At 40.6% G+C, this 22,842-nt stretch overlaps 1 long non-coding RNA gene across 1 annotated transcript; it reads right to left on the reverse strand.

Moving 5' to 3' along the window:
• Positions 1–16,173: 16,173 nt before the first annotated feature.
• Positions 16,174–18,829, reverse strand: LOC113604914 (uncharacterized). Its single transcript, XR_003426940.2, has 3 exons — positions 18,025–18,829; positions 17,245–17,376; positions 16,174–17,025 (listed from the first exon to the last, which is right to left on the reverse strand). It is a non-coding gene; the product is annotated as an uncharacterized LOC113604914 (long non-coding RNA).
• Between the last annotated feature and the right edge of the window lie 4,013 nt (positions 18,830–22,842).

Here is a 22,842-nt window from a genome sequence, read left to right on the forward strand (position 1 = left end):
GTTTGTATGCCACTTTACCATTCACAACTATCTTTATACACTTTTTTTTTTTTTTTTCATTTGACCTCTTAACAGTCCTTTAGGAGAAGTATTAACTCCCATTTTCCCCTGCAGGGGAGAAACTGCGTTTTAGGGATATCGTGCTTGGATACCGGGCGATGTTGACCCATCTCAGAATTCAGAATGTTATACCTCCATCTAATGCAAACCTTCGTTCAGTATACTACTGTTCAGGTTTTATGGAGAGGTCATTCAGAGGATCAGATCTGGAAGTTTGACTTGAAAGGAAAGCCCGTGTAAAAGCAGTATGAAAGCATACATTCCCGAAGTGGGAAAATCAATGCTGAAGGGACGGCAGGCGGGCTTGACACCGAAGGCCTAGGTTATTTCACACAAAGTGACAAACAAAGCAAAGATTTCATTGCTTTTTGGTGACAAGGATGATATGCCGGACTAGTGAAGCAATGCGTTCCTTCTGCTAACTTCCTTCTGTTTCGGAATCATGGTTAGAAGATGGAGAGTGTGTGTTGGCAAAAAAGGTAGTCAAGGGCTTTGAGGAAAGCCTCCTAGGAACTTCCCTGGGGGACGAGGACTTTTGAGGAATGCAGGAAGCACTCTGCCCCTAGACTTTCCAGCCAGCTCTTGTAATCTGTAGACCCTGGACTTGAGCTGGCTCTCCGGCCTCCAGCCGGCCATCCCTGCCCCCTGCAGACTATCGGCCCACAGCCCAAACCCTTCTGTCTGTTTTGAAGCCTCCTTCAGTCCTGAACAGGGTTTCCCACCAATTCTGACCCAAAGTTTTACATATGTCTTCCAGTCCCTGACACCAAACGTGTAAATGTATGACAGAATTTGCCATGCCCTCGATTCTCTGTGTAATGTTCTGCAGCCTTAAAGTCATCCGTTTTAGCCTACACTTCAGAAATATCTTAATGTAAATCTCCATATTTAATGGTGAAATTTACGTTTGTTTAATAAAGCATGAAAATTATACACTACCCCCCCCCCCCGCCCCCGCCCCTGCTAGAAAAAAGGTTGCAAAAGAGAAGATCCCCAGGTGTAATTTGACTTTGGTTTTGCATCTGAAGAATGAATGACCTGTTTTCTTAGGGACCCTTGTGTGCAAGACTTGGACGACTCTCCTGTAGTCCTCTGACAAAGGCAGATAACTGCTGTTTATCAGCTCATTATAAAGGCAGAAAGCTGTAAACACAACTGAGAAGATGTAACTAATTCTAGAAGACTTTGGAAAGTTGCATGAAAGGAGGACCTTCCTTGTGTTTACGTTCATGAGGAACATGAGTGTGTAGTCTTTAATAATGCCTTCTTCTCATTTTGGTACCTTAGCAATGCTGGCCTCACAAAAGGAGTCAGGATGTGCTTCTTTTTTGTTATGTAAGAGTTTGTGCAGAATCGATGCAATTTTTTGCTTCCCTGTTCATTAGGGTTCATGAACGAAGCTATCTGACCTGGGGTTTTGTTTGTGGCAAAGTTCTTTAGCTGTAAATTTAATTTCATCTGCAATTTGAATGTAGGCTTCAAATGGAAGGTTTTATAAGTATCAGTTTCAAATATTCTGTTTCTTCTCATTTCAGTATTGATAATGTGTATCTCTCAAGAAATTTTTTCATCTGTGTTGTTGAATTTATTGTCATGAAGTTATTCATAGCATTTCCTTATTTTCCACATGTAGAAAGAAACTCTGTAGTGATGTCTTCTCTTTCATTCCTGTTATTGATATTTCACATATTCTTTATTTTCTGCTCATTCTGGCCACAAATTTGTCAGTTTTATTGATAGTTTCATAAACCAGTTTGTAGTTGCACTGATTTTTTAAAATTTGCTCTCTTTTTTCAATATTATTGATTTCTGCTTTAAAAATAGTTTCCTCTTATCATTTGATTTAAATTTCTTCTTTGTCTTCTAGTTTCTTGAGGTAGGAAATGAGATGATTTATTTTATTTATTTCTTTTTATTCTCTTCTAATATAACATCTAATACTATAACGCTTTCTTTAAACATTGCTTTAGGTGAAAGCTGCAATCCTGAAATTTTTAACATGTTGAGTTTTAATTTACGTTCAGTTCAAAGTGTTTCCTGATCTCTCTTTAATTTCTGTTTTGACACCTGAGTAATTTGTAAGTATGTTATATGATTTCTAACTATTTGGGGATCCTCCATATATCTTTCTGATACGGATTTCTCATCTAATTCCACTGTGGTTAGAGAAGTTACTTTATAAGATTTTAGTTTTCTTAAAATTCCTTAGACTTATTTTATGGCTCATTATATATCTTTTGAATGTTTTGTGTGCACCTCAAGAGCGTATTGTTGAATGGAGTGTCCCATGACTATCCATTAGGTCAATTTGGTTGATGGTTTTGGTCAGGTCTTCTATTACCTTATGATTTTTTTAAATTGCCCTATCAATTATGGAGAAGGGGTTGTTGAAATCTCCAACTAGAATTATAGATTTGTTTATTTCTTCTTCCAGTTTTGTAAGTTTCTGCTTCGTGCATGTTGAAGCAGTTTTATTCTGTACCTACACAACTAGGATTTTTGTAGTCTACTGTTAGTGTATGTATCTATCCATCTCAGGTAATAATCCTTATTTGAACTACTACTTTGATATTTACATAGACATTCCATATTTCTTTTGATTAATTTTTGTACTTGTACTTTTTTAATCTTTTCACTTTCAAGTTTTGTTTTCATATTTAGTTTATATATATTATAGATAGAATATGAGTCTTTTTCCCCTTTTAATCCAACTTGACAGTCTCTGCCTTTAATTGGGGAGCTTTGTCCATCTACATTTATTGTACTAATGGATATGTTTGAGACTAAATCTATTCCCTTGCTATTTGTTGTCTATTTTTCCATCTACTCTGTATTTCTTGTTTGCGTGCTTGCTTCCCTTTGTGGATTTATTGAATTTTCTAATGGTCCTGTTTTATCTTTACCATTGGATGGAGGAGGAGTCAACATGGCAGAGAAGTAAGGGGACCCAAAGTTCCCTCATTCCTCAAACACAGCAGTATTGAAGCCAGAAGACATCTCCGGGGGTCACGGGGACAATGTGGCTGGCCATAGGGATACTTCAGTGAACAAATCAAAGCACACCTGGTGGAAGTTTCAAACCACCACTATGAGTAGGTAGATAAAGCAACCAGAGTCTCAACAAAGAGAGCATGAAACACATTCCAAAAACACCTCCTGAAGGGCCATGCCCTGGACAGTGTATGACCCCATTTTAGTAGAGTAGTGCTGGCAGGTGCAGGACTCATAACAAGCTATGAAAACACATAAGGGACAGAAAACTAGCCAATATTACAAAAGAGAAGATTTCTCCTCAAAAGAAATTCCAGGAAGAAATGACAGCTAGAGGATTGCTCAAAACAGATATAAACAGTATAACTGAGCAAGAATTTAGAATAATAGTCATAAGATTAATAGCTGGGCTTGAAAAAAGCATAGAAGACAACAGAGAGTCTCTCACTGCAGAGATCAAGGAACTACGAAATACTCACAACAAATTAAGAAATGCTGTAAATGAGGTGCAAAATAAGCCAGATGTGGTGACACCAAGGATGGAGGAGGCAGAGGGGAGATTAAGTGAAATAGAAGATAAAATTATGGAAAATGATGAAGTCAAGAAAAAGAGAGATAAGAAAATACTAGACCTTGAGGGTAGAATTAGAGAACTAAGTGATTCAATGAAAGGTAATAATATCCATATCATAGGAGTTCTGGCAGAAGAGGAGAGAGAGAATGGGGCAGAAGGTTTACTTCTGAGAACTTCCCTAATCCGGGGAAGGACATGGACATCCAAATCCAGGAGGCACAGAGAATTCCCTTCAGATTTAGTAAGAATAGATCTTCTCCGTGGCATATCATAGTGGAACTGGCAAAATACAAAGGTAAAGAAAGAAAGTAGCTAGGGACAAATGGGCCTTAACCTACAAGGGTAGACACATAAAGGTGGTAGCAGACCCATCCACTGAAACCTGGCAGACCAGAAGGGAATGGCAGGAGATATTCAATGTGCTGAATAGGAAAACTATGCAGTCAAGAATCCTTTATCCAGTTAGGCTGTCATTCAGAATAGAAGGAGAGATAAAGACTTTCCCAGACAAACAAAAACTGAAGGAGTTCATAACCACTCAGCCAGCCCTACGAGAGATCCTAAGGGGGACTCTGTGAATGGAATTTTGCAAAGACTACAAAGGACCAGAGACATTCCTACAAGCCTGAAACCTACAGATAACACAATGACACTAAATCCATATCTTTTAGTAATAACTCTGAATGTAAATGGACTAAATGGTCCAATCAAAAGACATAAGGTATCAGAATGGATAAAAAAAAAGAACCCAAAATCAATCTATATGCTGTCTACAAGAGTCCCATTTTAGACCTGAGGACGCCTTCAGATTGAAAGTGAGAGGATGGAGAACCATCTGTCATGCCCTGGAAGTCAAATGAAAGCTGGAATAGCCATACTTCTATCAGACAAACTAGATTTTAACCTAAAGGCTGTAGCAAGAGATGAAGAAAGGCATTATATCATAATTACGGGGTCTATCCATCAAGAAGAGCTAATAATTATAAATGTTTATGGTCTCAATTTGGAGGAATCCAAATACATAAATCAATTAATCACAAACATAAGCAATCTTATTAATAGGAATACTGTAATTGCAGGGGACTTTAATACCCCATTTACAGCAATAGGCAGATCATCTATCAAAAAATCAATAAAGAAACAATGGCCCTGAATGATACACTGGACCAGATGGACTTGAGAGATATATTCAGAACTTTTCATCCAAAAGCATCTGAGTATACATTCTTTTTGAATGCACATGGAGCGTTCTCCAAGATAGATCACATACTGGGTCACAAAAAAGCCCTCAATAAACATAAAAGAATTGAGATCATACCATGTATATTTGCTGATCTTACACTTGAAACTTGAAATCAACAACAAGAAAAAGTTTGGAAAGCCTCCAAATGCATGGAAGTTAAAGAACATCCAACTAAAGAATGAATGGGTAAACCAGGCAATTAAAGAAGAAATTTTGAAATATATGGAAGCAAATGAAAATGAAAACACAGCAATCCAAACCCTTTGGGTTGCAGCAAAGGCAGTCCTAAGAGGAAAATACATTGCAATCCAGGCCTATCTCAAGAAATAAGAAAAATCCCAAATACAAAATCTAACAGTACACCTAAAGGAACTAGAAGCAGAACAGCAAAGAAACCCCAAAGCCAGCAGAAGAAAAGAAATAATAAAGATCAGAGCAGAAATACACAGTATAGAATCCAAAAAATAAAGAAACAAAACAGTAGAACAGGTCAATGAATCTAAGAGCTGTTTTTTGAAAAAAAAAAATTGATAACACCCCATAGCCAGACTTTTCAAAAAGAAAAGAGAGAGGACCCAAATAGGTAAAATCACAAATGAAAGAGGACAGATCACAACCAACATCATAGAAATACAAACTGTTATCGGAGAATACTATGAAAAATTATATGCCAACAAACTAGATAACCTGGAGGAAATGGACAAATTCCTAGACACCCACACACTACCAAAACTCCTAACAGGAAGAAATAGAAAATTTGAACAGACCCATAACCAGTGAAGAAATGGAACCAATTATCAAACATCTCCCAACAAATAAGAGTCCTGGGCCAGATGGCTTCCCAGGGGAATTCTACCAGACATTTAAAGCAGAATTAATACCTATCCTTCTAAAGCTGTTCCAAAAAATAGACACAGAAGGAAAGCTTCCGGACTCATTCTGTGAAGCCAGCATTACTTTGATTCCCAAACCAGACAGAGACCCCACTAAAAAAGAGAATTACAGGCCAATATCCCTGATGAACATGGATGCAAAAATTCTCAACAAGAGATTAGCAAATTAAATTCAACAGTATATCAAAAGAAGTATTCACCATGATCAAGTGGGATTCATTCCTGGGCTGCAGGGCCGGTTCAGTATTCACAAATCAATCAATGTGATACATCACATTAATAGAAGAAAGTGTAAGAACCATGTGATCCTGTCAATAGCTGCAGAAAAAGCATTTGACAAAATTCAGCATCCTTTCTTAATAAAAACCCTCGAGAAAGTCGGGATAGAAGGAACATACTTAAACATCATAAAAGCCATCTATGAAAAGCCCACAGCTAGTATCCTCAGTGGGGAAAAACTGAGAGCCCTCTGCCTGAGATCAGGAACATGGCAACTCTCACCACTGTTGTTTAACCTAGTGTTGGAAGTCCTAGCCACAGCAGTTAGACAACGGAATGAAATAAAAGGCATCCAAATTGGCAAAGAAGAAGTCAAACTTTCACTTTTTTGCAGGTGACATGATACTCTACATGGAAAACTCGAAAGATGCCACCAAAAAGCTGTTAGAACTCATACATGAATTCTTTACTATTGAATTAATAGTTGTTCCTTTTTCATTTTTTAGTAACTCCTCTACAGTTAACATTATACAACTTTAATTTATCATAGTCCATATTCAAATAATGTCTCACCACTTCAGTTTCAGTGTAAGAATCTTACTACAGTGTACTTCTAATAACACCTTCTCTTAGTTTGTGGCATTATTTTCATACCTCTTACTTCTATAAATCACACAATACATTTTTATTCCTATTATTGTTTTAAATGGTCACTTATCTTTTTTGGATATTCAAAAATAATTAAAATGTATTTTTTATAACAGTCTATCTATGTACCATTCTTAGCACTCTTCATTTTATCTTACGTATCCAGATTTTCATGTGATATTATTTTCTTCCTTTTTGAAGAAACACCTTCTTAATTTCTTGCAGAAAAGACATAATTGTAGCGAATTATCTCGTATTTTATCTCAAAAATGTCTTTATCTTGGCTTTTTAAAAAACATTTATTTATTTATTTTCAGAGCGAGAGAGAGAGAACAGGAGAGAGGCAGAAAGAGAGGGAAATAGAGAACCTCATGCAGTCTCTGCACTGCCAGTGGAGAGCCAGACATGGGGCTGGAACTCACGAGCCTTGAGATTGTGACCTGAGGTGAAATCAAGAGTCAGATGCTTAACCGACATAGCCACCCAGGAGCCCCTCTTTATCTTGACTTTTGAAAGACATTTTTTTGCTGTATAAAGAATTGCAAAATTGAATAGCTTGACAGCTTTTCAATATTTTATTAAATGTGTCTCTTGTCTTCTGCATAGTCTCTGGTGAGATGTCTGCTTTAATTGGTATCTTTGCTCTTTTTTTTTTATCGAGTTTTTTTAATCCTGATTTTAAGATTTTTCTCATCACTTATTTTCAGTAATTTCTGACTTTGCATGTTATCCTTTAAGTTCCCTAAGCTTATGTTTGTTAATAAGCTTTTAGGATCTGAACATTTATAGTTTTCATCAAATCCGATAACAAATTTTTGTATTTCTGCAAAATGTTTTATCCTTTTTCTTTCCTGTCATTCTAGTAATTTACTTACACAAATGCTGGTACACTTAACAATGTCTCACAGATTGCTGATGGTTTGTTTATTTTTTCATTCTTTTTTTTTTCCTCTGCCCTTCATTTGGATGGTTTCTACTGATGTTTCTTTAAATTCACTTAGCTTTTTCTGGGGTCTCCTAGGTGACTCAGTCATTTAAGCAAGCATCTGACTCTTGATTTTTGGCTCTGGTCATGATCTCATGGTTTGGTTTGTGAGTTCGAGCCCTGCTTGGGCTCTGCACTGGTAGCATGGAGGCTGCTTGGGATTCTCTGCCTCTCTCCCTCCCTTGCTCTCTCTGTCTCAAAAATAAATAAGTAAACATTTAAAAATAATTCACTTAGCTTTTTCTCATGCAGTGTCTAATCTGCCCTCAATTTCATGTTTTTGTTTTTAAGATTTTTTTATTTCTAAAAGTTCTATTTTTTTATATCTTAGAGTATTTCCTTTCTCACCATGGTCATGGTTTCTTCTACCTTCTTTAAATTTTGGAATAAGATAATCTTAGCTTTTTAAATCTTAGTCTCTTAATTCCCTCATATCTGTCATTTCTGGGTCTGTTTCTATTTTTTTCCTTCTATTTATGGGAAAATTTATGCTCTTTGCAAACTTGGTGAATTTTTAATAGATGCTATATATTGTTATGTTGTTGTTTGCTATATTTTAGTGTTTGTGTGTGTGTTGAATAGAAATGAATTTTTTTTTGTATGCCACTAAGTTGATATGAGGTATCATTTTGAGACCTTTCTTTCTTTCTTTCTTTGGAACCATATGCTATATTTTATTTCATGACTTGTCATTGTAACCTCCTGCAAATTTCAGGTGTACACTTCAGGTGTAAATATACTAGAGTTTTATATAATGCAAGTTAGTTTTTGTATTTTATGTTTATTTAAGTTTATTTAAATATTCCTTAAATTTTATTTTCCCTTCCTTCTTCCTCCTCCCTCCCTCCCTCCCTCCCTCCCTCCCTTCCTTCCTTCCTTCCTTTCTTCCTTTCTTTCAATATTTATTATTAGAGAGAGAGGGAACACAGGGGAGGGGCAGAGAGAGAGGGAGGGAGAATTCCAAGCAGACTCTGTGCTGTCAGAGTTACCTGAGCTGATATTAAGAGTCAGATGTTTAACCAACTGAGCCACCCTGGGCCCCTCACTTTATTTCTTAATTAAACTTTTTAATTTTGAAATAACTGTTGGGGCACCTGGATGGCTCATTTGGTTAAGTGTCTGATTTCAGCTCAGGTCATAATCTTACGGTTCACGGTTCAAAGCCCTGCATCAGACTCCGTGCTGACAACTCAGAGCCTGGAGCCTGTTTCAGATTCTGTGTCTCCCTCTTTCTCTGCCCTTACCCTGCTTGTAGTCTGTCTGTCCGTCTGTCTGTCTGTCTCTCTCTCTCTCAAAAATAAACATTAAAAAAAAAAAAAAAAGAAAATCGTAGCTTCACTGGCACTTATAAGAAACAGTGCACAGGGATTCCATTTGTCTCTTCCCAGTCTCTTCCAAAGGCAGGAGGATCTTGAAAAACCACAGGACAGTATCACAGACATAGAATCGACGTCAATACAGTAAGATATAGACTACTCCATCACCATCAGTTATGTGGCCCTTTAATAAAATGCTGTTTCCTCTCCAAATCCTGCCCCCCTTTTAACCCTAAACAACTGATAATCTGTACTTCACTTCTATAATTTTGTCATTTCAAAATGTTACAGGGATGCCTGCATGGCTCGGTTGGTTAAGCGTCTGACTCTTGATTTCGCATCAGGTCATGATATCACGGTTTCGGGGGGATCAAGACCCACATCGGGCTCCACACATCTCCTATTTCCTCTGCACCTCCCCCACATGTGTGCATGTGCTCATGCCCTCTCTCTCAAAACAAATAAATAAGCTTTAAATTAACGTTATATAAGGTGAATTATACAGAATGTGACCTTTTGGAATCGGCTCTTTTTGCTGAGCATAAATTCTGGAGATTTATCCATGTCGTGACATATGTCAGTCTTTTGTTCCTTTTTATTGCCGAGGAGTATTTCGTGGCATGGGTGTGCCGCAGTGTAACCCACTGAAGACTGGTACTTCCTACTTCATTCTTTCTTTGTTTTAAAGACTCTATTTTTTAGAGCCGTTTAAGTTTACAAAAACATTGAGAAGATGGTACAGACGTTTCTCTTTTCCACTGTCCCCGCACATGCACAGTCTCACCTGTTGTCAACAACACTCACCATGCTGGTGCATTTTTTCCACTGTGTACATTTCCACGTGTACGTTGACACATCGTAGTCACCCGAGTCTGTGGTTTACCCTAGTGTCCACTCTCCATTTTGTGCATCCTGGGCTTGGACAGAAGGATAGGGATATCTACTCATCACTTTAATATCACGCAGAGTATTTTTTTTACTGTCCTAAAATTCCTCTGAGCTCTGCCTATTCGTTTCTTCCCACCACCACCGTCTTATTGTCTCCATAGTTTTGTCATATAGCTGGAATCAGATGGTCTGCAGCCTCTTCAGGTAGGCTTTCTAAAGTTCGTAACATGCATTTAAAGTTCTTCCGTGTCTTTTCATGGCTTGAGTTCATGTCTTTTTAGCACTGAATACTATTCCATTGTCCGGGATGTGCCACAGTTGGTTTATTTATTTATTTATCTACCGAAGGACCTCTTGGTTGCTTCCAAGTTCTGGCAATTATGAATTCAGTTGCTATGAATACCCATGTGTGGGTTTTTACATAGAAATGATTTTTTAATTCCTTTGTGCAAATACCAAGGAGCATGACTTCTGGATCATGAGTCAGGGTAGGTTTAGTTTTGTAAGAACACACATAGCTGTCGTACAAACTGGCTGCACCACTCTCCATTCCCACCGACAGCGAATGCCAGTTTCTGCTGCCACATCCTCACCAGCATTTGTTATTGTCCGTGTTCTGGATTTTGACCAAGCTCATAGGCGTCTCAATGGCATTTCGTTGGTGTGTAATTTGCATTTCCTTGATAATATGTGATGTGCAACATCTTTTTCTAGGCTTAGGTGCTATCTTTATAGCTTCTTTGGTAAAAGTGCCTGTTAAGGTCATTGGTCCATTTTTTTAACGATGGCATGAATGTTAAGTGTTATTTTCTATCCCTTTAGTTTCTGCAACTCTGTTCATTTTCCTTTTGTAGTCTCTCTGCTCTCTCGTTCAGATTTGGTAGTTTCTAGCGTTCCACCTCTCAGTTCACTGATTTCCTTTCCTCTTCCTCCTCTGGTCTCTGATTGAGCCCATCCATTGAATTTTTTATTTTGGTTATTGTAGTTTTTTTAGTTAAAATATTTCCACTTGGTTCCTTTTTATATCTTCTGTTTCTTTGCCGAGGCTTTCTATTTTTAAATGCATTTCAAGCATGTTCATGACTGCTTTTTGAAGCATGTTCATGATGGTTGCTTTAAAATCTTTGTCAGATAATTCTAATTTCTCTGTCATCTTGGTGTTAGAGTCTATTGACTTTTTTCCCCCACTCAGAGATCCTCCTGTTTCTTAACGTGATGAATCATTTTTGATAGGAACCTAGACATTTTGAATATTATATTTTGAGATCTTGGATCTCTTTAAACCTTCTGTTTTATCTGGCTTCCTCTAGCACTGTTCCTCCAGGGGAAGGGGGTGATACCACCTCTTTCCTGTCAGGGGAGGGAGGAATAGAAATTCAGGTTTGTCACTACACATGACACATGGGTAGGGGAGGGGCTTTTCATTCTTGTTGAGTGTGGGTGGGATTTCTGGCTCTTTACTGTTGGCGTCTGGGAGGGGGGTTGGCCTCTGGGAGGGGGGTTAGGAATGCCTCACTGCCTCTCCTCTTGTGGCCTTGTTGGGTATCATGGGCAGGTGGCCTCGTTGGGAACTATGGGCAGGTGGCTTCTTTACCACTGAGCACTGGGGAAATTCCTGACTGTATGCTAGGTCTCCTTTGGTGCTGTGGTGGGGAGGGGCACTTAGTTACTGCTGGGTGGGGTGGAAGTCTAGGCTTGCCCCACATGGTCTCCATCGACTGGCCCTGAGGAGGCTGAGCCCAGGGGCAGGGGAGTGGGGCCAGGGCTCGTTACCACTTGGTGTGATGAGCATCCTGGCCGCCTCACCTGTCTGTCAGCACTACCGCAGTGAGGGTTTGTGGGCACTTGATTATAGCTTGTAAGGATGGAATCTAGTGCCCCCAGCTTGGCCTTTGTTGGCATGGGTGGGGGTGGGACAACAATTTTTTCTGTGGTCTTTGGCTAGAATACAGCACCTCGTGTCTCAAAGTTTTCTTTCTAGGTTGCCTCTTTCCTGGACCTCTGACTAGAGACAGCAGATTGTTTCGAGACCCCTCTGAGTCGGCATCTATTGGCATTTCTGTATTGCTGACTTCTTCAGCTCTGGGTCGGGGATATACGAGGCAACATGAAAACCTCGGGGGCCCCCTTTATGTTGGTCATTGGGTCCCAAGGTCCCTAGCTGGTCTGCATTCTTCTCTCTACCCATCAGGGTCCTGGTTTGTTTGTTTATGTATAATATTCAGGGTCTCAGTGGTGCTTAGTGGGAGAAATAGGGAAAAGTATGTCTCCTCAATCTTCCTGAAAGCAAAAGTATTTGAGGCTTGTTTTTAAGCTTTTAAAAGGTGAACACAGCAGATTTTAGTCTGGGGTTAGTTTGGTCCCACCACTAAGGTCTTTCTTCCTAAAGTTCCTAGTGAATGCCCCATGTATGAAAAAGTCCACCGTGGCTGGTGGGGAGATAAACTCTTCCCAAGACACACCTGGATTTTGACAATAATAGTAGCTAAGAAGATCTTTGCTTTAATTTGATTTTTTTTTTTTTGTTATCGGTGTGGTTTGTATAAAAACCAGGTACCCGCCTTTCAATGTCTGTTTGCTAAGAGTCATCTTGTCCTTTAAGAATTCCGTAGGTTTGGTCTTTCCATCCCTTTTGCTGATTCGTCACAGTGTCTATGGGAATCTCGAGGCTGGAAGGTTTACGTTTGCCCTGGTCACTTCTTGCTCTGTGCTCCTGCTTCCCCTTGGTTCTCACTGCCTACGTTTTCTTCACCTTCTGTGTGTGCATTGGCCTTTTTCTGCACCTCCCATGTAGGTGGAGGACGCTCTCAACATTTGGGCTCTGGGGGTACCACTGGCACAGTGACAGGCTGCAGCCAACTGCACCCAACTCGGGAAGAATAAGGTGGGGCATTCTAGCAGAACAATAGCCATGCACACTAGAGCCTGGCAGGCAGTTTATAATCATGACTTATGGGGCACCTGGATGGCTCACTCGGTTCCAACTTTAACTCAGGTCATGATCTCGCAGTCTGTGAGTTCAAGCCCCCCAGTCAGGCTCTGTGCTGACAGCTCAGAGCCTGGAGCCTGCTTCGGATTCTGTGTCACCCCCTCTTTCTGCCTCCTCCACTCACATTCTGTCTCTCTCTCTCTCTCTCTCAAAAATAAGTAAACATTAAAAAAAATTAAAAAAACATATAAAATAAAATCATGCCTTAGATTTCCCTTTTCTTAACAGCCTCCTGATTAGTCTCAACATCGGGAGATTTTCCCTGGTTGACGCTTCTGTTTGGGTTCAAGCATTCTGCCGTGTTGCTCAGCCCTCTTTCCTTAAGCTGTTCGTTCGTCCCTCTTACCTGCAACCCCCTCCCCCAAATTCAAGTACATTTCTCATGTACAGCTGATTGGTTCCATCGCTGCACTGCAGCCCCTGTAGACCTTGTCCAGAGAGCAGCCTCACCTTTCTCGCCAAACATGCTCCAAAGACATCGTTTCCTGCAGAGAGATTATTTTTCAATTGTTTAGGCTTAGATATTGCAAAACTCCAGGGGGCCTCTTTCCCGCCTCCACAGAAGATACACTACGAGTGGGTCCTGGGGTTGTCTGACTTGGAAGCCTAGGTCTGTGCTGTGCAGATGGTGTCTCTTCGATCGTTAACATATGCCTTGAAAACAGTTTTTCTAGTTTGCCATTCGTCTTAAAATGTTTGTTGTTTTTTCCTGCTGTACCAAAATATTTATGTACATAAAACCTGCATTGGAAGTTGAATATGTAATGTTTCCTTTATGTGTATTTATTATTCAGACTTATTTATAGAATCGTGCTCCACCTAAAGGTTATAAAATACCACAGTTTCTTCTGCTGCGTTTCTTTTGTTGTCTTATTTTTATGTGTTTAGATCTGTGAGCCTGTTGCAAACATTTTGCAGTAAGAGAAGAGCTGAAGACTGCTTTTCCCTCTCACTTTCCAAGTAACTGTTCTGATGTCACTTACTGGTTGAATAATTCTTCTCTGTTGATTTGAAATGTTGCTTTTTTCACCTACTAAATTCTGATTTATACTTGGGTTTTTATCTTGATTCAAGGTTAATAATTAAATTCTTATCTGAACACAATCCCCCCTAGTTTTGTGCATTTATATGTGGCCAGTTACATCCTTCATTAACAGCATCAGCATTCTTCCTAACATCTAATTGTTGATAAATGAGATTATCTTCACCCCCTCCCCCACCATCATGACTTCACTTTATCTCTGTTATTCTAAATGCATTATCTTGGGGTTCAGGATCCTAGACTTCCAGAGTCATATGGGCTCTGAGAGTCATCTGGGTCCTGCCCTGTCACGCCACAGACGAGGAAACTAAGGTCATAAAGTTAAGCAACTTGGCTGTTGGCATACAGAGAATCAGGAGCAGGGCCAAGATTTAAATTTAAGTCTAGTTTGTGCTTCCTTAACCTGCATTTGCTCTCTCCGTCTGCCTCTCTATAGCATCCGTACCTGTATCTTTGTGATTTCCCTTCCCTAGCTGTCTTGGTCCGCTTTTCCCTATGCCAGTTCATGCTACGTCCATGCTACGTTCATGCTTCTAGAATGATCTTGGTAGAGCAGAAACTGTGCAAGAGAGAAGAGAGGACAGCATGTCGCCGGTGTGAAAAGCCAGGTGGTGTCACGGCCTGATGGCCTTCTCTACGTAGTGAGGAAGAAGACGGTGTGGTCGGGGCCACCGTGGGGTCCAGGCCACCCTGCTCTGGAGGCTCACTGACAAAGTGTGACTTGGGTGGGGAGAGACCTTCTCCCATTCCTGGTGCGGGACCCTGGGATGCCAGCTGGCTCCAAACCTCTTGCACAGTCAGGGGGGCATGACCCAGACCCAGGAGACATTGCTCAGTGCTGAGGGTGGTAGACAGGGGGAGCAGAGACAACAGACCGGCAGGGGTGGTTCCCGGAAGACAAGGCACACTGGCTGCTCTGTGAGTCATGAGGCAAGAAGGCCCAGGGACAAGGGTGGGTGAGTAATGGTGCATGTGTACATTGTGTGCTGTGCTTCAGAGATAAGAGATGTGGGCAGTGTGGCAAGAAGGGGATATCTCTGAATGCTGGAGGGGGAGCTGGGAGAATGGCCTGTGGGGTAGAAAATACTGGAAGGGAGATGTGGGTCCTTTCTTGGCTGATGAGAAGATGATGCCTGGTTTTTCACTTGGGGAAATGCGGGTACTGACGCTATGTGTGGGGCATTTCTGGAACCGTGTCCTGTTCATTTCCTGTGGTACCTGACGCCCGGGCCTTGGTTGTGATAGATTTTGGAACTAGGTGGCCCTGGAGGCTGTGAAGGGCTGCTTACCATGTTTTCTAGGCGGACTGCACTGGCTTTTTCATGAAGGCTTCTTGGTGCTGGACAGGAGGAGGGTGGTGGCTAATACAGATGGCAACAGAACTTGTCTAAAGGCTCGTAGAGGCCCCCGGTGGTCTTCCAGAAATGACAGGACTATTCAGGGAGAGATGATTCCGGCACTGTGGAGTAGGGGCAACGGCCCACAAAGTATACATTTTACTGATAATGTCACCCCATCTTTCTTCTTTTTTTAATAACAAGTTGAGGTGGCCTGGGAATCCAGAGGTTACACGTTTGTGCCCATGGTGCCTTGGACACATAGTGTGTGTTGCTCAAGATTGTTGAGACTGGCACCATTCAGAATGTGCTACCCTTGCCCCCAAGCATGTGGCCTGTACTTTTTCAAGGCTGAGTCCTGTCAGGAAAGGGTGTGGGAGAGAGTTGTGGGGAAGAGGAAAGCATCCCTCTCAATGTGGGAAGAGATTCCCGGAAGCAGATTTGCATGGAAATGCAGACAAGGAGCAGGTATGTAGAACGCTCACAATTCTAAAATGAATTCTAAAATGCAAAATCTGAGTAGTTCTGTTTCAAAAGAGTGGATCACTATGTAACAGACAGAGACATTAGCTAAAAGTAGTTACTTAGAACTCCTCCCTTGGAATGGAAGGCGTAGAAATTCACCTGCCTAGATATTCAGAGGAACAAGATGCCCAGCTGCCTTTGGCTAGGTTACCATTTTTGTTTGTGGACTTCCCCCATTTCAGTCATTTAATCAGCGATGTTGGAAGGAAGACGTCCATTAGGGTGGGTTCATGCAGTGTCTTGAGAAATGCTGTTTTCTCTACCTTGGGATTGGGACACCCCACAGAAACAGGTTGTTACAGATGGAATGTTTATGTCCCCCCACAATTCATATGTTGCAACCCTGACCCCCAATATGGGTGTTTGGGAAGTAATTAGGTTTAGATGAGGTCATGAGGGTAGACGACCCATGATGGGATCAGTGTCCTTATAGGAAGAAGAGGAGCCCCCCCCCCCCCCCCAGAGCCTCCTCTGTCTACTGTATGAGGACATAGCAAGAAGGCTGCCGTCTGTATGCCAGGAAGTGGGCTCTCACTAAGTATCAAATCCGCCAGCACCTCGATCCTAGACTTCCCAGCTTCCAGAACTGAGAGAAAAAAATGTCTGTTGTGCCAGCCTCTCAGTCTGTGGCATTTTGTTAGGATAGCCTGAGCAGACTAAAACAGAACATGTAGGTCCAGTGTCAGAGAGCTGGGCTCCTACCTTGGATTCCCCACCAAACTAACCGGATGACCTTGGACCACTCTCAACTCCAGTTGTTTGGTCTCTGAAAACTGATAATGATACCTTCGTTGCAAGACCACTGTTCCATTTAGACCAAACACACGAACCCCTCACTCCCACTTTCCCCTCCAGCCCTGTCAGTACATAATTCTTATTGCTTATTGATTTATAAAAATAGTAGCTCTTTTGGGAGCTGCCATTTTATGTGGCGAATGTAATGTTTCAAAGGAGACATTTAGGAATTCTACTTCAGTAGGCAGGCACTAGATTTTAAGAATTTGGAAGTAATCAAATTTGACTTATTTTTAGAGTATTTGATTATGGAAGCTAAAAAGGTAACATCTACTCTAGAGGTAAGCACCAGTAATAAGCCACTACAAATAGTAAAGAAAAATTGCTGTGTACAGCTTTTCCTGTTTTTGATTAATAGGACCCGGTGCCACGGTAATGGTATTTAGCAAATTATAATGCTGCCATTAAATTATGGTCCTGTAGCAAATGGTTGTGAATTCAGTTATCCTGCTTAGCTTCTAGCTGTCTTGAATATTTCATCGAAAGCTGATTTGCCAGTGATGGCAATAGCTCCATGTTTCTGTAAGGAAAAGACATATTAGGTGAAACTTGGGTTGAAAGTCAACCCGTTAATGAGAAGCTCATCCACGTCCTCCATTAGCCTGGTCGTGGCAGTCACCTGCCACTGACGTGGGGCTGCCCTGAGATGCTCTCTTCTATGGAGATCGTCTCCAGTGCTGTTCCCTCTGTCCAGGCCCACCATCCAGATGCCCATAGAGAAGAGGAACCAGGTGATTACCCTCAACTTCCGAGCAAAACGTGTCGCCACGGGTAGGTCCAACTTGGGACAAGGGAGGCTCCGGTCCGTTGAGCTTGGCGTAAGCCTGCTAGGATATCTCAAGGGCAAATTAGCACCCAGAGAGTGTAGAATCTGGTAAATAACAGGAAATATGAGTGTCAGTTTTCAGGGATTCAAGTTTCTTTAGGAAAGAGGGTCTGAATTAAATCACTTCTCTGAGGAGAGTTAAAAACCCAAGGCAGACAAAGATCTTCAAAGCAAGGTCAAGGCAGTAGGCATTATTTGCATGGCCCAAGGAAGCGATTGTCTGGGGCTTGTGCACTCTTTGTAAGAAGGCTGGAGAGTGAAATGCAACGGAAAGTAGGGCGATGTGGGAAGAAACAAATTGTTCCTACTGGCCAGAAAGCACTTGGTCTGTAGGTTTTATGACAGTAAAGCAAGCAGCGGCTTGACATACTGGAAACACCCATGGCTATGGAGTTGTGTCCAATACCAGGTTCAAATCCCCATTTGGTACTCACAACTTGTGGCCTTGGGCAAGATGTGCACCGGTAAATGGCAGCGATGACCCTGATGTAATTTTCTTGAGACTTACCAGTAATTGACCTGAAGCACCACGGCATGATGCAGGTGGGCAGTGAAAGAGGCTGAGGCCTCGGGGGCCGAAGTGCTGTGGTCTGGGTTTCGTCCCCACTACCTGTCGTGTGTTTTGGGGCCGGCTCTTTTGCTTCCTCGTGCTTCAGTTTCCTCATATGGAAGGGGACAAAGAGTAGAACTTACCTCAGGGTGCTTCTGTGAAAGTCAGATATACTTAGAACGGTGCCCGAGGTCTAATAACATTCCCGCGTGAGTGTTTGCTACTGTGGTCAGGCATATTGTTATTAGCACTCCTGGAGGAACTCTGTGGTCCCGAGCGAATATTGTATATGTGAATCATAGAGGAGGGAAGGATGTTCGGGAGGGAATCAATAACTATCTTCATTTTATAGTGTAGGATGGCCTTGATTCTGTTTCTACCTGTTGAAAGGGCACACTTCCCAACATGATTCATCCATTGTGATGTAGAGCTGGGATTTGAATTCCATTATGATATGCCTATTCCTAAGACATCCATTCTATGCAACCAAGAACAAACCTAATGGATTAACTGGCTCCTTGTCTCCAGGACTTGATTTATTATTAATCAGGGTCCATATAATATCATAAAGCCTGGCTTAGACTATTGTTGGGAGTATCTGAGCAGCCATGTAACTGTGAACATGCCAGGGCAGACGAGCTGACTTCTTTCTTGTGGGGGCAAAGGAAATCCCAGTATCTATAGACAGGGGGAGACGACGTTGTTTCTTGACATGGTTCTAGAAGATCTGCGCGCTAGGCGTGAAGCGTTTTCCCCAATTCCTGGTTCTCCCAACAGTTAGGCAGAGGATTGAGCTGCACCTCCTGAAAGTTCAGAGTAAACTGGTGTATGTCTGTTCTGGGTTTCAGCACCTACTTGCCGGGGGCAACTCGGAGCCCACCCCTCCCTGTTGCTTGGGGCAGAAGTGCATGTTGCTGTGCAAGCGCCATGAGAGCTGAATATTCTGGAATTGTGAGATGACCCAGGGAGTTCTGCTATCCTTGTCTTTGCTGAGCCAGTGTCACTTGGTCTGGTTCTTTTCTGTTCTTTTTTTTTTTTTTTTTTTTTTTTTTTTTTAAAAAAAAAACAAAGCATCAAGCAGTCTATCTTGACTGACATCATAATGGTTTACACATGAATATGTATAAGTAAAAAGTGATCATTAGGAATTCCTATACATTTCTTCTATGTACTAAATAAAGGTCCTTCTTGATGGTGCCATTAGATTAGCAAACTGGTAGCCGTGTTCACGACCTAGCTTTCAGTAAACTCCTGGTGAAATGTTTATTAAATTCCCATGAATAAGAAGGAAAAGTCTGAGTTTGGTGTTAAAAGACTTAGGTGGATTTTAAACCCACTGATTAATGGACTCAAATGCATCTGAGCAAAACCCCTGGGGAAATATATCACGGGGTCCATTCTTTGCCCCATAGCTTCTAGTAACTTGATCAGGGGCGTCAGGAAGGCATTGAGCACCATGCTCATTAAGATTCTGGATAGTAAGAAATAGAATGGATAGCATCAGGATTTATAATTATCTTGCTAAATGCCTAAAATCAACTGGATAAAGTTCAGATTAAATTGTGTCCAGTTGTATGTTGTGCTTTTAATTTAACAGTGTAACAAAATTTCCATTACACTTACTCATGTTATTTCTCTTCTCAAAAGATTGGTGCTAAGTGTCCAAGAATAGGGGAATAGTCAGCTAATTGTCATTTATATCCTCAGAGAACATTGAATGTCACACAGCTTTCCAAAGGCATAATGTTGAATAGAAAGAAAAACGAAATCCCAGATTATATGCAGGATGAGCCCAATGTGGTTTTAAAAGCAGAGGGCCAGAGAACCAAGTGTGATTTTTCTTCTTTTTCTTTTTGCATTTTCCAATAATTTTTCACATGAGTACAGGTTTTTATAATGACTGTAACATACTTTTAAAAAGAGGGAAAGCTTTGTATAATGACTCTAAGGTTAGAGAGCAATCTCCTTATTTATTCCACATGCAGTTGGGATCTGTAAACACCTTACTAGCTCAGATGAGTTTATCACGCCTGTGATGATGTAAGGAATTTGGCATCTTTGACGTGTTACTGGTGCTGCTGTAGGAGTTATTCTTGCTCTGATTTATGAGTTCAGGTTCTAATGTGGTTTAAGGCATTTTCCGGAAAACCGTGTGATGAGATAGAGTGCCAGGCTGTTTCAGTAGGGCAGTGGTTGGGCGGGACTCAGCATTCAAGTACATTTTCTGTCTAAAGAAGGCCAGTATTTTCCTGACTTGGGGTGCCCTGCAATATGCATGATTTTTAAGGAAGCACACTCAGGTATTTATCCTGTTTGAGATGAAATTAACAAGCACCCGAATTTCAAATATATTTAAAAAGTACTTTTCCATCTACATGAAGGAGCTTTTCCATTAGTTTTGTTATTTTCGTTCTCCTGCTTGATTCTGGTGCTGAAGCTAGTTTATCTTGTCTTAATTTTAAATAATTGGATAGAAGGAGTTAATATTCAAATACTTTAAATGATACTTGAAAATGTACTCAGTTTGCCTAAAGATCACCTGCTGCATAGCTTACCTTCTACATAGCTTGTTTTAGCTTTTGCTATTTAATTTTCCCTACCTTAAAAAGGAGGCATTTCAAGTACAACAAATTTCTCTTGTACGCTGTATTTTTCATGAACTATTATATCTTCCATTATAAGTGCTGTTGTGTTCATTGGGCCGTGTTGAACTCAAAATCACACATGTAACAGGTGTGGGGGTTTAGCAGTAACCTATTTCCCTGCAACTTACTTACATTGAAATTTGAAATCTTCTAACAGCCTTATGAACGCTTTACTCCATTTTCTTTAATAGAATGCATTTGGGAAAATGTAATTTGGTTTTTAAAGGATTTCTCCTGGCAAAAGACCCTATTGCTATCTCGTTCCCAGTGATCCATTTAAGATTTCTTTATGGCTCATGATTTGAAATAAAAGATATTTGATTTAAAAAAAAACCATATAAAATATCTCACAACAGGTATTATAAAGAGCTTTGTTGAAAAAAAAATATCAGAAAAAATCCCCTGGATTTTCTCAAGTACTGTCTGCTTTCGTTCATTCACACATTCATTCATTCATTCTTTTGTTTGTTCATTCAACACATAATTATTGAGTACCTAGGGTGTTCAAGGGCCCGGATGCCCTAACTCATTTGTTAGCTCTTGAAATACGGATCTTGTTCTGTATTATACTTGAGTGTTTGGAGGCGCTGAATTACACTGTTGAACTGTTTGTCACAATATTACTGTTGCTGTATTGTAAAAATTACAGTGTGTTCATTGTTCTCTCTCTCTGTACTAATTTCCTTCCTTCCAGCTGATGGTGAATTAAAACAGATGCAGAGATAAGAGGGCAGGACCGTCACCTTAGCTGTCACACGCAGGGACAAAGGGAGTGTTGGGTCAGATTCTGTTGGGACATATTTGAGATACTTTCTATCATGTGCTTTGCACGGAGTATAGTTTCCCAAGAATGAAAAAGAAACACACACAGGTCAAGGTTTTGAGGTTGATTTGAACTGTTCTCTGTGAAGCAGAGAAAGCAGGCTAGAGGAATTGGCTTGCTAAGTCAAGATATGCACATTCTTGCAACTAGTTAATTTGTTCAAGTCCTTAGGGAACTGTCCCCACCTTCCACGGGAAATAATCGTGGTTTTTACAAAATCATAGGCAAAAATGGTGCTATGCAGCAGACTGGCCTTCGGCTTACCTGGTGGGTTCCTAATTCTGCATGTCTGTACTCTCACTTTGCCGGGCACAGGTCCGTTGAGTGGAATCCAGTAAGTATTTGCTGTGTGTTGAGTTGACTGAGTCTTTTGCTTTTCAACTAATTGTTGGCAACCATGGAGAATAGCATCAATTTGTTGACACTAGCTGTTTATAATATACCATAGTAGAACATGGAAAAGGAACATTCTCACAGCCGATGGAAGCTTCCATTATTCCCCCTTGCACTGTATTTTGTAGTGTAATTTTAAAAATCATAAGTCCCAGAAAAAAGGGTTTCACAGCCTCATGGGAAATTTCTCTTCCTTCCGTCACACGTGGATTATTATTAGGAATAACTGACAGGCTAAAATATCTTCATAGAGAACTGGGAAGTTTTGCCTTGTTTCTTTATTGCTAATGCAACTGCAGAAATAAATACATTTGATTTGAAATATGCTTTTTAAGAAGGTTCTGTTTTGCTTAGAAAAATAAGATGTCTGGCCATAGCAATGTTTTTCTAGCTATGTCTCTGGAGACAAGGGGGAAAAAACCCCAAAAAACAAAACAAAAGGCCTCTGCACAGCAAAGGAAATAATCAACAAAGCCAAAAGGCAACCTAGTGAAGGGAGAAGATATTTACAAATGACATATCCCAGAAAGGGTTAGTATCCAAAATATATAAAGAACTTTTACAACTCAACACCAAACAAACAGACAAACAAACAAAAAATAAAACAACAACCAAAAAAACAAAAAAACCCCTAAGTAATCCCATTAAAAGTGGGCAGAAGACACGAACAAACATCTTTCCAAGGAAGACATACAGATAGATGGCAACAGACTCATGAAAAGATGCTCAACATCATGTATCATCAGGGAAATGCAAATCAAAACCGTAATGAGATATCACCTCACACCTGTCAGAACAGCTAATATCAACTCAACAAACAACAAGTGTTGTCAAGGATGTGGAATAAAAGGAACCCTCGTGCGCTGTTGGTGGGAATGCCAAACTCGTACACCACTGTGGAAAACGGTATGGAGGGTCCTCAAAAATTAAAAATAGAACTAACATGTGATCCAGTAATTTACTATTGGGTATTTCCCCAAAGAATATGAAAATGCTAGTTTGGAAAGGTATATGCACCCCTGCGATTTTTGCAGCATGATTTACAATAGCTGAACTATGGAAGCTGCCCACGTGTTTATCAGTAGGTGAATGGATAAAGA

The sequence above is a fragment of the Acinonyx jubatus genome, chromosome A3, assembly GCF_027475565.1.
Source record: "Acinonyx jubatus isolate Ajub_Pintada_27869175 chromosome A3, VMU_Ajub_asm_v1.0, whole genome shotgun sequence".
NCBI classification, from domain to species: Eukaryota; Metazoa; Chordata; class Mammalia; order Carnivora; family Felidae; genus Acinonyx; species Acinonyx jubatus.